At 37.2% G+C, this 15,043-nt stretch overlaps 1 protein-coding gene across 4 annotated transcripts in view; it reads right to left on the reverse strand.

Annotated features, from left to right (window-relative positions):
• Nucleotides 1–15,043, reverse strand: part of pik3cb.L (phosphatidylinositol-4,5-bisphosphate 3-kinase catalytic subunit beta L homeolog) — a 105,195-nt gene that overhangs the window by 77,838 nt on the left and 12,314 nt on the right. The gene's annotated exons all lie outside the window — the stretch shown is intronic.

Consider the following 15,043-nt stretch of genomic DNA (forward strand, 5'->3'; position numbering starts at 1 on the left):
ACCCAACTTGCGACTCCTTCAGTTACACTGAGTAGGAGAAACACTAACCTGTCTGAAAGTAGTTTCCCTGTGAAGTGTTGGCTCTTTCTAAAAACACATGACCGGGTAAAATGACCTACGATGGCTGCCTACACACCAATATTACAACTAAAAAAAAATACAATCATTGGTCCAAGAATACATTAAGTGCATTGTACACTGTAATTTAGTAATAACTAAATTACAGTGTAATTTAGTAATAACTATAACATAAACATCACAACATAATCCCTCTAAGGACACATACATGCAAACTAGAAATTCTACTATGAATGTGTCAAACTGCCCAGCAAATATGTGTTGAGCCAAACATTACAGAATTACGCTTAAAGCCAAACTGAAAAATTTCCTGTGAAACAAGCAAAATCCACACAGTAACCTCTTATTACCACCTTTCCTATTCCATTACCAATGACTGTGACATCAGTTAATCCTACATTAAGGCAAAGTATACATTATTTTCCTCTCTATCTGTACTGCCGATGTATCCTTTCATAAATATTCTAATAACTCTGTTTGCCGAGAAAGATCAATAGCTTAAAAGACGCGTATAGAAAATGGGTATAAGTAATATTTTTATATTATTGAAAATATTTTTTTACTCGCAAATACAGTTTACATCAAACCACTAAATAAAGTTGTGTAACTGAGATGCTTCATATAAAGTTGTGCTTTCCTTATCGCCAGTCTTGCATGGCAAAGTAGGAGCACTCTGTCTCTTGTCGTCAGTAACAGACACAATAAAGGCTGAGCAGTTATCGACTGAGCAGTTATCGACTGAGCAACCACTGCATAATTATTACTATAAGAACTATACAATGAGATGTACTTGCTGAATAGTGCCTACCTTATGGAAACACCCTGTGCTGATACAGATGTATAGGACCTATATATAGGCTAGCCAATTTTGGCTTCTTCTACAGAGACTAGCAGGGTCAGTAGCACATTTACTGATGCAAAGGAAAACAAATAAGCAAGAATTTAAGACTCCGCACTTAAAGGAGAACTAAACCCACCCCATACCAAAAGTTCCTCCCCCCCTTGCTTTTGGTAAGTGGGGTTTAGTTCTCCATTAATACTTCCTCAAAATAAACACAAAGGGAAACACATACAATGGCAACCTTTGTTAGATATAGGAGATTATATTGCCACTGTATTGGACCTGTTAAAACAAAAATGAGGCCACATTGTGACAAAAATGTGAAACAATGTTTTGTTGGCTTTCTTTCTTGCCAAAGCTTCAACCCGCCCACACATTTGGGAAAGCCTAATTTTATCAATTCTCTATGAACTTTGGGGAATTCCAAATTACAAATGTGACACTTCCGTTTTCTGAGAAATGTCACTTCTCTTCAGAAGAGCTTGTTCCCATTAGCCACTTGTTTTCAGCAAGAAATCGGTTCCAAATTTTTCAGCATGGCCTTTCACGATACTATAACGTTAGCTAGCCAATTATTGGCATCAACATAGCTACAATGCTGCCAGTATCAGCAAACACTAAGGGATGTATTTATGCCAGTTTGAGCTGCTGCTATTTCTGGACACTCGGATGAACAGCTGGGACAGACCACATACAACTTATATCAGTGCTGCCCTAATTGTGAGGCTGGCCAAGATTTGTAAAGCATGAATATTTTCTTAATTAGATATGTTCGAAAGCCCAGACTAAATGTCACTTCAGCTGAAATTTGGGGATGAACACTTATTTGTTGTACAGGTATGGGATCCGTTATCCCGAAAACTATTATCCAGAAAGTTCTGAATTATGGAAAGGCCATCTCCCATAGACTCCATTATAATGAAATAAGCCATATTTTTAAAAAAAGATTTCCTTTTTCTCTGTAATAATAAAACAGTAGTAACTAAAATATAATTAATCCTCATGGAAGCAAAACCAGCCTATTGGGTTTATTTAATGTTTACATGATTTTCTAGTAGACTTATGGTATGAAGATCCAAATTACAGAAAGATCCATTATCCGGAAAACCCCAAGTTCCGAGCATTCTGGATAACAGGTCCCAGGAGAATGAAAACAAAATAGCTCAAATAGTAGCTATGTGACACACGAAAAAGGGCCCTCGCCTAATGTTAGACCTCAAAGAAAGGCCTAAATATTTTCAAAACAGCTTTGAGAAAAATGTCTTTAAACAAATGCCTGGTTGCTAGTTTTAGTAAGGCCCAGCAGCCAGACTGCAGATGACGTTTCAAAGTTGTAGAAGTCAAAAGCAATACAAAAGAAAATACAAAAACCAACTGTTAATTGTAATAAATAGCAATTATAATACATTTTAAAAATCCACACATCAGCATTAAGAAAATGGAATGAACTTTTAAATGATAAGAAAAATGATTAGATTAGAAAAAAAATCATACAGTCTACATAACAATTTACTAACAGCAATCACATTTAACAACTCTGGATTGTAAAATCCTCACAAGATCAAAAAGCTTATGAAGAAACACACATTTGGATCGGTCAGATTTATCCATCCACTTACAGCTCCTGCCCTGGGGTCTCAGGAACCCAATGAAGGGGTCTGAAAACATGTTTTAAACCTTCTGGTTTAGAAGGGATATGGTGGTAACCATAACTGGATTTCCAGTTTTTGTATTTATCAATTTCTATGTACAATGTAGTCGTTTTTTTTTTATTATTATTATGCAACAGCAATACTGTGCACTAAATTTGAACTTTTGCTCATTTCTAAAACCACATGCTTAGAAAGGCTTTATGAATGCATTCAGTTGCTTTCACCTTGCTCTGTGTATAAAACAAAAATGGATTTTAGAGATTATTTGCTGACATTTAAGATGAATGAGCTGGAGACAGTTTGTTATGTACAAGGACCCGTCTTTGCACCAGATAACAGAGTCAGTCTTTCCTGTTCCTATTGAGTTTATTATGGTGATTATTTCTGACTCACAAGCATCAGAATTCAGCTGACTAGCTTCCCAAAATTCTTGGCTTTGGAGAAAACAAATTTGATTAGATAAACCTGCTGTAGTAGGTGAAATAAATGTACTATACTATGTGATATCATATATACAGGTATGGGACCTGTTATCCAGAATGCTTGGGAAATGGGATTTTCGGGATAACAGAACCGTCTGTAGTTTGGATTTTCATACCTTAAGTCTACTAGAAAGTCATGTTAACACTAAATAAACCCAATAGACTAGTTTTGCTTCCAATAAGGATTAAATATATTTTAGTTAAAATCAAGTACAGGGTACTATTTTATTATTACAGAGAAAAGAAAATAATTTTCTAAAATTTGGATAATTTGGATAAAATGGAATCTATGGGAGATGGCCTGTCCATAATTCGGAGCTTTCTGGATAACGTGTTTCAGGTTTCCGGATTAAGGATCCCATACCTGAACTACAGAATAATGGCTTCTGTAAAGCATCCAAATAAACATCAGACCCTGTCCTAGTGGTAATTACGACGTAAGCTCTCTCACATCACATACACACTCCACACACAATCCTACAATCCTATTGGCTCCTAATGAACTTGATCCTAAACTGTATGTTTTTGGTGTGTGTGAGGAACCCAAACAAACATGAGAATAACATACAAACTCCCCGCAGATAGTTCCCCTGCTGCTAGAATCAAACTTGGGACCAAGCAGCAATTCTAACCACTGCACTGCCATGTTTTAAGCAGATGATCTGATCTGATATTTTGTATGCTGTTACGCTGTTATTTTCTTTTAACATGGATTATTAAAATTTAATTTAACACCGCTCCAAGTGCTCCGTATTGGCTAACTTCACTGCCATGTTTTAGCATTATAAAATCACATACTCAGTCTGAATAATTCATTCTTCTTGAATTTCTTTAAATATTAACAAACTGTTAAGATATGTATCAATAATTTTGAAGTATACATGGACACAATTACTGGGCAACCCCAGAAACAACAAACCAAGAGGTTTCTAGGGGACACAAGATTATAAATAACCCAGTGGAGGTTCCAAATATTGCAGGCAGTGTTGGACTTGGATGCCAGGGGCCCACCAGAAAACCTTAGGCTGAGGGCCAACTTTCCAATCTATTATACCTCCTCTCCTAACTCAACCTCTTTATTCTCATAGTCTCTTTTCTCTACATACTATACTCTATTCTTCAATTATTAAGCCTCTTTGTTCCCATAAAAAAAATATGGAATGACCATGAAATAGGCCAAATGGTTAGAAGCAAGAGGCCCGCTGACACCTGGGTCCACCGGGAGTTTTCCTGGTATCCCAGTCGGCCAGTCCGACACGGATTGCAGGAGGGAAAAGATCATCTTTCCACTTGATCTGTGGGATAGGGGCATTAAAACATTGCTGGTCTGCTTGGAAAGATCTAGTTAAAGCACATTTTAGGATCAACATCGATAACTGCAAAAGCAAAGGGCAACCATGGTTATTTTTAGAATCTGATATTTCCTTATTTCTATCATACATACAAATACATTGGCTGCAGAGTCTATGTTTAAATAAAAATAGCAGCTGAACACAAGGCAGTTTGCAGATAGAATCTCTAACAGACTCGGCACATATATAAAGAACATAATAGTGTGGGTGTATGATATAACAGTACTATAGGTGCCGTGTAATGAAAATGGTTAGCATTCATATTCATTTTTAGCAAGCAATCAATGAAGTGTCTACACATGAATGTTGCTTATATTAATCGTCTCCCTGTGGGTGTAAAGTAAATACATATGAACGGCACTGGCATGTGATGAAGAATAAATGGCTGAAATCTTACAAATAAACAATTTTTGGTGCAGTGTTTGGGGCTCCAACCCACTAGCTACTTTGTTCTGTTTATTTATGGCGGCCTCATATTTATGGATGTATGCACTGTAGTAAATGATAAAGGGAATTCTTAAAAGGTATCTCTAACCAAAAACAGATATGTGGATAATTAAAGAAAATGTATTATTAGGCAGCTTTCCAAATATACATTAATTGAGCTTTTGTTTAGTCTCCCTACAGAATGTCACAGAGTTTTTGCCCTTTACAATAAATATGCACTTCTAAAAATCTCAAGGCGTGTGATGATTTTGTACTTTCTAAATAAATAGTTCATATATATGTAGTAATGAGTAATGAGAAAATTGATGTAAAAAAAAAAAAAAAAGCCTAAACAGCACTGACATACAAAATGTATATGGGTAGAATAAAGACTGTGAATCACTTCCTGGAGAGAGGTGACCTTTGTAAACATTCATAGGGCAAGCAGGTGGAAAGATCATTGCAGCCTCAGATCTTTTGGCGTTACGGCATCTAGCAGGAATTAAATGCAGAGGACATTTTTCTAACTGTTACATAACAAAACAAAACTTGGATGTTGCCTCTGATTCCCATAGAAACAGTTACTGGAGTCGTGGTTGGCTACCCTGCCTCAAGAGTATATTGTGTAGAGTAGGGCACTGATGAAATGTCTACTGTCCAAGGTGCTGAGCAGTTGTTGCCATCCTTACTCTCGTCAAAAAATAATACCCCAAAATAGCACCTGGCCTGTAAAAGCTGATCATATATTAAAAAAAAAAAGAAAACTCACTGGCTCTAGAGTTATGCTGGAGATGTCTTTAGAACACACAAGAAGCAATGTTTCATAAATGGCCCAAGGTGTTTTCTGAACAAAGTTTTTTAGTGAAGCAGTATTCAGTTGTATGAGATAAAATCAACTGTGAAAAACTGGCTGTGCAAAATTTGGGTACCCTTGTAATTTTGCTAATTTGAATGCATGTAACTGCTCAATACTGATTACTGGCAACACCAATTTGGTTGGATTAGCTCGTTTAGCCCTGAACTTCATAGGCAGGTGTGTCCAATCATGAAAAGAGGTATTTAAGGTGGCCAATTGCAAGTTGTGCTTCTGTTTGACTCTGCTCTGAAGAGTGACAGCATGGGATCTTCAAAGCAACTCTCAAAAGAACTGAAAACTAAGATTGTTCAGTACCATAGTTTAGGGGAAGGCTACAAAAAGTTCTCTCAGAGGTTTAAACAGTCAGTTTCAACTGTAAGGAAAGTAATCAGGAAATGGAAGGCAACAAGTTGCTGGAGAACCCAGGTCTGGCAGGCCAAGAAAAATACAGGAGCGGCATATGAGGAGGATTGTGAGAATGGTTACAGACAACTCAAAGACCACCTGCAAGAACATCTTGCTGCAGATGGTGCATCTGTACATCGTTCTACAATTCAGCACAATTTGCACAAAGAACATCTGTATGGCAGGGTGATGAGAAAGAAGTCCTTTCTTGTTTTGTTAAAGTCGAGGGTCGGATGAATTCAACGCAATATCAACAAATACTTTAGGATAATGTTTAAGCATCAGTCACAAAGTTGAAGTTACGCAGGGGTTGAATATTCCAACAAGACAATGACCCTAAACACACTTGGAAATCTACAAAGGCATTTATGCAGAGGGATAAGTACAATATTCTGGAATGGCCATCACAGGCCCCCGACTTGAATATCATGGAAAATCTATGGGATGATTTGAAGCAGGCTGTGCATGCTCGGCAGCCATCAAGTTTAACTGAACTGGAGAGATTTTGTATGGACGAATGGTCAAAAATACCGCCATCCAGACACTCATCAAAGGCTATAGGAGGCATCTAAAGGGGGGTTACATTTGCAAAAGGAGGCTCAACGAAGTATTGATGTAATATTTCTTTTGGGGTGGCCACATTTATGCACCTGTCTAATTTTGTTATGATGCATATTGCTTATTTTCTGTTAATCCAATAAACTTTATGTCTGAAAATACTACAGTTTCCATAAGGCATTTTATATATTAAAAGGAAGTTGCTACTTTGAAATCTCAGCCAATGATAAACAAAAGTGCAAAGAATTAGGAGGGGTTCCCAAACTTTTAAATATGACTGTATGTCTAGCCCTATGTCAGATTTCAAAATTAAATAGAAAAAAAAAATCAGTTTGCTCTTTTGAGAAACGGATTTCGTTGCAGAAGCCTGCTAGAGCAGCACTATTAACTGATGCATTTTGAAAGAAAAAAAAAAAAATTCCCATGACAGTATCCCTTTTAAGGGGGTTATTTATCAAATGTCAAATGTTAGAGTTTATTATACCTCGAATAAACTCACAACGAAATTTAAAAGAAAGTTGCGAAACCCGAAAACTTGAACTAATCGAGTTTTCCGAGGGAAAAAAATGTAATTATTGAGTTGTTGGGCAAAAACCTCATTAAAAAAAAAATCTTCAAATGGTTCAAATGACCATGAAAAGAATTGAAGAAGTGATGCTGTGTGGTACCTCCAAACTTTATTGTTCGAAATAAAGCTTTAATTCTTTTCGTCGCTATTGATATTTCACGCTGGGTCACGTGATCAGAAGTAAGCAGAGCTGCAAGCTGAATGAGATTAGTTACGTATCGTGAGTGTATTTGAATTCCATTGATACTGACTCCTACATGACCTCGACAGATTTTAGATGGTGTTATTTTTTTTTAAAAAAAAAAAACTCCAGAAATTAAGAGGGTTTTTTTTTAAATGAAAATGTGAGTTTTGACCAAAAAGATCAACTACGAAACTCGAATTTTCGTGGATAACACAACTCAAACCTTAACTCCCTAAGGTATAGAGTAGTTAAACACTTTTTAAGGGACCCTAATCACACTGTGCACAGGGGTTGTGAAGAAATATCACTTGGGATACTTCAAATTTCTTTTAGGAAGAAAATACAAGATAGAATACTAGAGTTACTCCAGAGAGGCAAATTTAATTTGTATTTCTAGGCATCCTAGTGACACCTCATGTAAAACGCTGCGTAACATTTCCCAAAGAGATAATAAACTGGCAACAGCAAAAATGGCTTCAGGAAAAAACAGCGCAGATATCAATCGTATCCTTTCCAATAAAGCATGTTAAAACTAAAATAGCTTTGTGTTACAAAATCACAGACAGGCAAGTCATGAGGCATTTCTACCATTTCCTCACTATAGTCTTATGCAGCGTAAAGGAAAAGTTACACAAAAGTATTTAGCACATAATCCTTCTCTAAACAGCTCTAATAATAGATAAATCCTACTTCTCCTTAGCTTTTTCCACTGATTCGACAATATATATCTGTTAGAAAACATCTGTTGAAAGTCTCTAAATAGGGCAATTGGAAATTGTGACCCAAAGTGAATGGGACCATGTATTTATTGATACAGGGGAGGTATACCTGGGAGGAACACGAGAGTCCTTTGTCTTGCAAAAACATATGAGGTCAAAGAAGGTGTTTTAGTTGACCTTTAAAAAAAATAAGACACTGAATTGTGGGTAAAAAAAACCATGGCAATTTATATTTGCAAATCGCCAGTGGAGAGGTGGCCAGCATGGTGCCACCTATCTTAGAACCTGCAAAGTAAAGTAAACGTTTTTTCAACAAATATGTCTGGCTGCTTTACACATTCCTCTGCTGAACATGCTAGCAGTAACTTGCTAGGTGCAAAGCTTTTCATATTAAGGCATTCTAAGAAAATGAAATCACCGGCAGAGAATGGGCCAGCACCCTGCACTATTCCGCAAATGTCACAGCAGGATGAAAGCAGCGTAGCAACAGTAACTAAGCAAGAAAACATAGGGCAGAAACACTCCCAACCGTATATGTAAACATTTCCATATCTAAAGGGATGTTTCCCTCACATAATTAAAATGAAGCTTAGGTTCTTTTTTTTTTCTTTATCTGAATAATTATCCTAAAAATATTCTGGTCTTATTTCTAAAGTGTCTCTTAGATCGCTTAATCAGCCTTGATCATAGTCACTTCCATTTGTAGCCCAAGGCAATAGGCATGTATGTCAATCAGCAGCTTCAATATTAGGCAACTAAGAACATCACCTATTAAAGGGAAAAAAAAAAGTTTGGCTTAAGTAAAATAAAAAAATAAAAACCATGTAAACTTCCCTATAATAAAAAAAATACACATTGAAAGGAAACCACTCCCATTAGACTAGCAGTGTATATCCCTTTCTGCTCTCTGGTTCTGACTCTTGAAACAAAAGTCATCTCTCCTTCAGGTTTTGTTAATCAGCTTGCTTCTGCTACTTTGTTAGGGCTCTTACACATGAGCGTTTTTACCTGCGCTCCCCTGCGTTCCGTTTTTCGGCGTTCAGCCACAGGGGAGCGCAGGAATAGACGCATTTAATTATTTCAAATGGGGCTGTACTCACACAGGCGCATGTAGGCGCCGAACGCAGGAAAAATGCAGCATGTTGCATCTCAACCTGCGTTCGGCGCCTACATGCGCCTGTGTGAGTACAGCCCCATTTGAAATAATTAAATGCGTCTATTCCTGCGCTCCCCTGCGGCTGAACGCCGAAAAATGGAACGCAGGGGAGCGCAGGTAAAAACGCTGATGTGTAAGAGCCCTTAAAGAGGCACAGACAGACTGTTTATAATTGCAATTGCAATCACTAAAAAGACTAATTTCTTAATATTTATTGGAAAATTACTTAGAATTACATTTTCTTTCTGCAAAAGAATAGTTTTTGGAGGACAACCCCTCCAGCTAGACCTACACCAAAAAAATCTGATAATTTTGCCAACTACAAGTTAAGTCAAATCAGACCGATCTGATCATATGGCTCCTGGGTCATAATGGGGCCTAGACTACCCAGCAGTAGAGGACTGCATCAAAGCACATTATAAATGCACATTGGAATTTTCTAACCTGACCATTGGTCATTCTGACCATTCTAACATTGACCATGTGGCTGACTCTAGCCAGTCAGGAAGGCCCTAGACACGCATGTACATTAAGGACATGCAGGTTCAGAATTTTAAAACTACTGGTTCACACAGTTGGCCTCACCTGCGTACTAAAAATCTCCCTGGCTTTCACTCGTCCATGAGAGTACATGCTAAACTTTAATCAACTGCATGATATCTTTTTCCCAAAAAATTAAACATTGGGAATTTATTCAACTGTTTTCTTCCAACAAATATTTTTAAAAATGAGTCATGCCTTGTCAGCCTGCTTGGTTTAATGATTTATCCAAATACATAATATTCCATAGTGGCAGGTGCTTGATACTTCACTTAGGGGCTGATTCACTATGGGTCGAATATCGAGGGTTAATTAACCCTCGATATTCGACTAGGAATTGAAATCCTTCGACTACGAATATCGATGGAAGGATTATTCCTTCGATCGAACGGTTAAATCCTTCGAATCGAACGATTCGAAGGATTTAAATCCAACGATCGAAGGAATATCCTTCGATCAAAAAAACTTAGGCAAGCCTTCCCCATAGGCTAACATTGACTTTGGTAGCTTTTATCTGCCGAACTAGGGGGTCGAAGTTTTTTTTAAAGAGACAGTACTTCGACTATCGAATGGTCGAATAGTCGAACGATTTTTAGTATGAATCCTTAGATTCGTAGTCGAAGTAGCCCATTCGATGGTCGAAGTAGCCCATTCGATGGTCGAAGTAGCCCAAAAAATACTTCGAAATCCTTCACTCGAATTTAGTGAATCGGCCCCTTAGTGCTTTTTCAGTACCACTCTGTTCTACTGCCAACAACCCACAGCCTCCATTCATAAAGTGAATGGGGAAGTTCTAGTTTATATGCCTCTTCGTGCTGTTAACTGTACCAGGGATTGGACCACAAAGAATGGTGTAAAATGAGGGAAAACTTGAATTGAGTTTTTAATGTATATACAATGCTATGCTGCATGTTATAATACATTCTGCAACAGCATACCTCTGCCAAATTAAAAGCACAAGAAAAGCCCCATTCACTGCAGGGTGCAAATATGTTAGGCTCCCCCACCCCAGGTAATGAAATGACCTGGGTAATGTTTTTTTCCACAGGCTGGTGGGGGGCTCTAACCTTTTGGCATACTACAATGGTTTACGCTTCCTTTTAGGGCCTCCTGGTGTGCCATTGCCCTTAGATTGTTTACCAAAAAACAATTTAATAACCCTATTTGCAAAAATGTTAAGTAGCAGTGATCATCAGTGGGTAAAATCTCTGTTAATCAACAACTTGCTCATGGCTTGAAGCACAAACACAGGTATTTGCCAGCGGAGAAGAACAGAAGAATGTTAGGTATGAATTAGTATGCATGATCATGTCAGAGCATGAAGCCTTCTAGCATCGTTTTCATCGGGGTTCCAGCCCATAAGAAGCACATTTAATTTAGTCCAAGTAACATCTGTGCTGGTTATGTGGCACTTTAGTAAAATATTTCATCTGGGTTGAAAAAAAAATAATTTCCATAAAGGTCAATCTCATGTCTGCATCCCCCAGTATCACTGACCTGCTTTAGGGTTATTAAAATAAATACAAACAGTATGTTCCTTGTCCACATTCCTTGATTTAATCAGTAACTTTTTCTGTAAGTGAATCTGATATGCTAAGCAGATCATATTCACTGCAACTCCAATGTGTAAAAGTGGCCATAAAATGACTGTGTAGGCGGTTTATTGTCCCATGTATGATGCTAGACAGATATCTGGTTGGAATGTTGAATAATAGATTGGGCAGGTTTGATTTTGCTGTGGAATTAAGGACAGCATCTACATATTGATGTGGGCCTCATCCCGACTGCCTGCCTAGCGGAAATGAGCCCGATATTGCCCAATTTGTCAAAGATCTGTTTGTCTGACCGCCTTCTAGATCTTAACCCTTAATATTAGGGATAAGCTATATTACAAATAATTTGTTGTTTTTTTTCTTTAAATCTGAATTATGCAACTTATGGTTCAGTATTCCAGAAAATCTTTTGTGGAGGAGTTTTTTGGAATCCAAACATTATCTCCATTTGGGGCATCCCTACTGAGTATCTACTCCAAAAAGCTTTCCTGTCCCCTTTCCTATTACATTAGGAAATATTTTTAAATAAAACACCACATTAGCAATGCACAAATCTCTTGGCCAGACATTAAGGTATTATGGAAGATTAAGTAAAGGAAAGTAGTCTGGCAACCACATAGCTAAGATTCTTCATTAATGTGTCATAATATTCTACAGCACTGTGTTAACAAGTAGCACTATATAGAGATACTCATGCATACATACAATGGCAGTGTAAAAACATAAAACAAGATCTTTTAGCTTAAAAACAAACTTTCAGATATCCTGCCTTAAGGGCTGTCCAAATACAAGTTTTAAGGTGTTTAAACATATACAGGTATGGGACCTGTTATCCAGAGTGCTCAGGACCTGGGATTTTTCGGATAATTGATCTTTCTGTAGTTTGGATCTTCATGCCTTAAGTCTACTAAAAAAATCATGTAAACATTATATAACGCCAATAGGCTGCTTTTGTTTCCAGTAAGGATTCATTATATCTCACTTTGGATCAAGTACAAGCTACTGTTTTATTATTACAGAGAAAAAAATATAAAAAATGTGGATTATTTGGATAAAATGGGGTCTATGGGAGACTGCCTTTACGTAATTCAGAACTTTCTCGATAATGGGTTTCTATATAATGGATCCCATACCTGTCCTGTCTTCGGAATGCAAGGTGTTTAATTTTGTCTAAAAACAAACGGAAGGGGTCTCTACACCTTCTGCCATACCCCTTAACATTATAGGAAAGCACCGTGGTATGAGTTGGCCCTTTATAATTAATAAATAATGCTTCCTGGTACTCACGTGACTATTTTACTGGCAAACAACAGCAGTATGTCTTGCTTTATGGCAGGGATTTTAGATATACTCGCATGAATGGAAAATACAAAAAATGCAAAATGGGTTTTCCATTAGGTTAAGGATGGAAGCTCTTTGCTTAATTTATTGTGTCGGTCATTATTTGTATGTAATCAGTCTGTTTGATGTAAACACCCTTCTACTGTACAGCACTACTAAAAATATTGACACTTTGCAAATGCGTTAATAATAGGCAATCCAATCCAACACTAACTGGCTGCTTGCATGTATCGAATTAGTTGTCATGTATCGAATTAGTTGTACCATTAAATAATATTCTTCACACTTTCCCCAATAAACATGCAATCATTTAGCTTCACGGCCTGGCACCATGCACAGGTACTGGCACTTCTGTCAGAACCACAGCACAGTATTTACAGCTCAACAAAGTGGTCAGAACTTCGATCATCTTTTCAAGCTGCTTTCAGTCCATTAATCTACAAAGGTTGCTCGCCAAAGAAAGAACACAAAATCCATACATAATTAGTTTATCTTCTAGCAGGACTGATATTAAGCACAAGCATAATCTAATACAGTATTGCACCAGGCTACAGTGCACAAATCAGGATGAACTTGCCTTATACGTCAGTAAAAAAAAAATGCTAGTTTTCGTTACTAAATAAAGGTTTAACAGAAGGAAAAAAACAGACTATTTCCAAATGAAAAAAATAATGTAATGTATTATTAAAAATAAAGATGTAACCTATGATTAAAAAGTCATCTCTTTAGTCCAATAGCCACTGCAATTTAGTGCCATGCAGAATTATGTAACTATGTTTCAACATGCTCAGAAACTGCCTGTAAACTTCTGAATGAAACAGAAACTGATCACCAGCTTACATTTTTTTTTGCTAACAGTTTCAGCAAATTCTTTGGCACTAAAAAGGTTTCTATGCTCAGAGGACAAATGTTCATTCAAAACATCCCAAGAACTTTTATTTGCATAAAGCGGTCACCTGAGGGTCCATGTGTAAGACTGGCAAACAATAACAGTGCGTCAAATATTCACTATCAAATTTAGATCGTAAATCCTTTAAAGCAGGATCCTGTAACCCTGTTGTATGATAATGTACTTTAATGACAACAGTTTATTATAATAATTCTAAAAAGCAAAGCATAATTTGCTGGAGTTATATATAAATGATAATAATGAACAACGGGTCACCTTTTTGTTCATGGTACGAAAAAAACTTTTGTTTGAGCAGAGGAGGAACACCGTCAAAGCATTTACAAATATGAGTCTTTAGGTTAGTTGCTTTGAGAAAGCACTGTACATTTCCAGAAATAAATGTAAATATAGATGTTATTGTGTTATTTTTCCAAACTGAGTCATAACTGGTAAAGAATCTGTCCCCATAAACTGCCAACATGATACAGATTTCCAGTAAACCCACAGAGTCTCTGCATTAACCAGCACTTGGGTTTCATCTCATTACTAAATAGCAAACAGCTAACTTATGCCCTAATGTTAATCATGAAGTCACTGGCCTTTGATTAAGGCAGCTATTCCCAAAACGCATCAGGCGTACTAGTCTGCAGCAATAAACCTGCATTTTATGCAGAGGGCCGCCTTTTAGTGTTTTTCATGAAGTCACTGGCTCCACCAGTATTTTTTTCCCATTCTGTGGCGTATCACGTTGAACAGTACTTACTGCATATTAAAGGAGAACTAAGCCCTTATGAATATGACTAGAAATGCTAGGAGTGGGTCCTTAAGCACAGGTAGGTGACAGAGCATGTGCTGTGAATCAGTAGAAAATGAGATGGGGAGCTACTGGGGCATCTTCAGAGATACAGATCATATGAGTTGTGGGAGCCTTCGGCTTGTACAGAACCTCATAACATAATTTGCAGCATTTCTTCCTCACCTTCCAAACACTTTTTTCAGTTCAGTTGTTTTCAGATTGTTCCCCAGAAATAAAGACTTTTTTCAATTGCTTAATTCAGACTTTAAATTAAGGGCAGACTTTAAAACTGCTACAATTTTGCAACATTTAGTGGATACATTTCTCAGCAGCAACTCTGGAGTATTAGCAACTAATGTATCAATTCTAACAGCTGCCTTTAATGAAACCCAGGGATTCTGCTCAGCAGGGACAAAAAATAAGAAATGTATCAACTAAATGTATCCATTTAGAACAGTTGGTCTGCGACCCCCCATCCCAGAGCTGCTTCAGAAGGTGAAAATGACACTTTACACTTCAATATTAGAAAAACGGTCACACATAGAAAATGGAAAGTCGTTATTTCTGGTGATCTATCTGAAAACAACTAGTTGTTTGAAGGCGAACAACCCCTTTCAGCTTTAGTTCCCCAATAATATGTTGTCTGT

Source organism: Xenopus laevis, chromosome 5L (assembly GCF_017654675.1).
Source record: "Xenopus laevis strain J_2021 chromosome 5L, Xenopus_laevis_v10.1, whole genome shotgun sequence".
NCBI classification, from domain to species: domain Eukaryota; kingdom Metazoa; phylum Chordata; class Amphibia; order Anura; family Pipidae; genus Xenopus; species Xenopus laevis.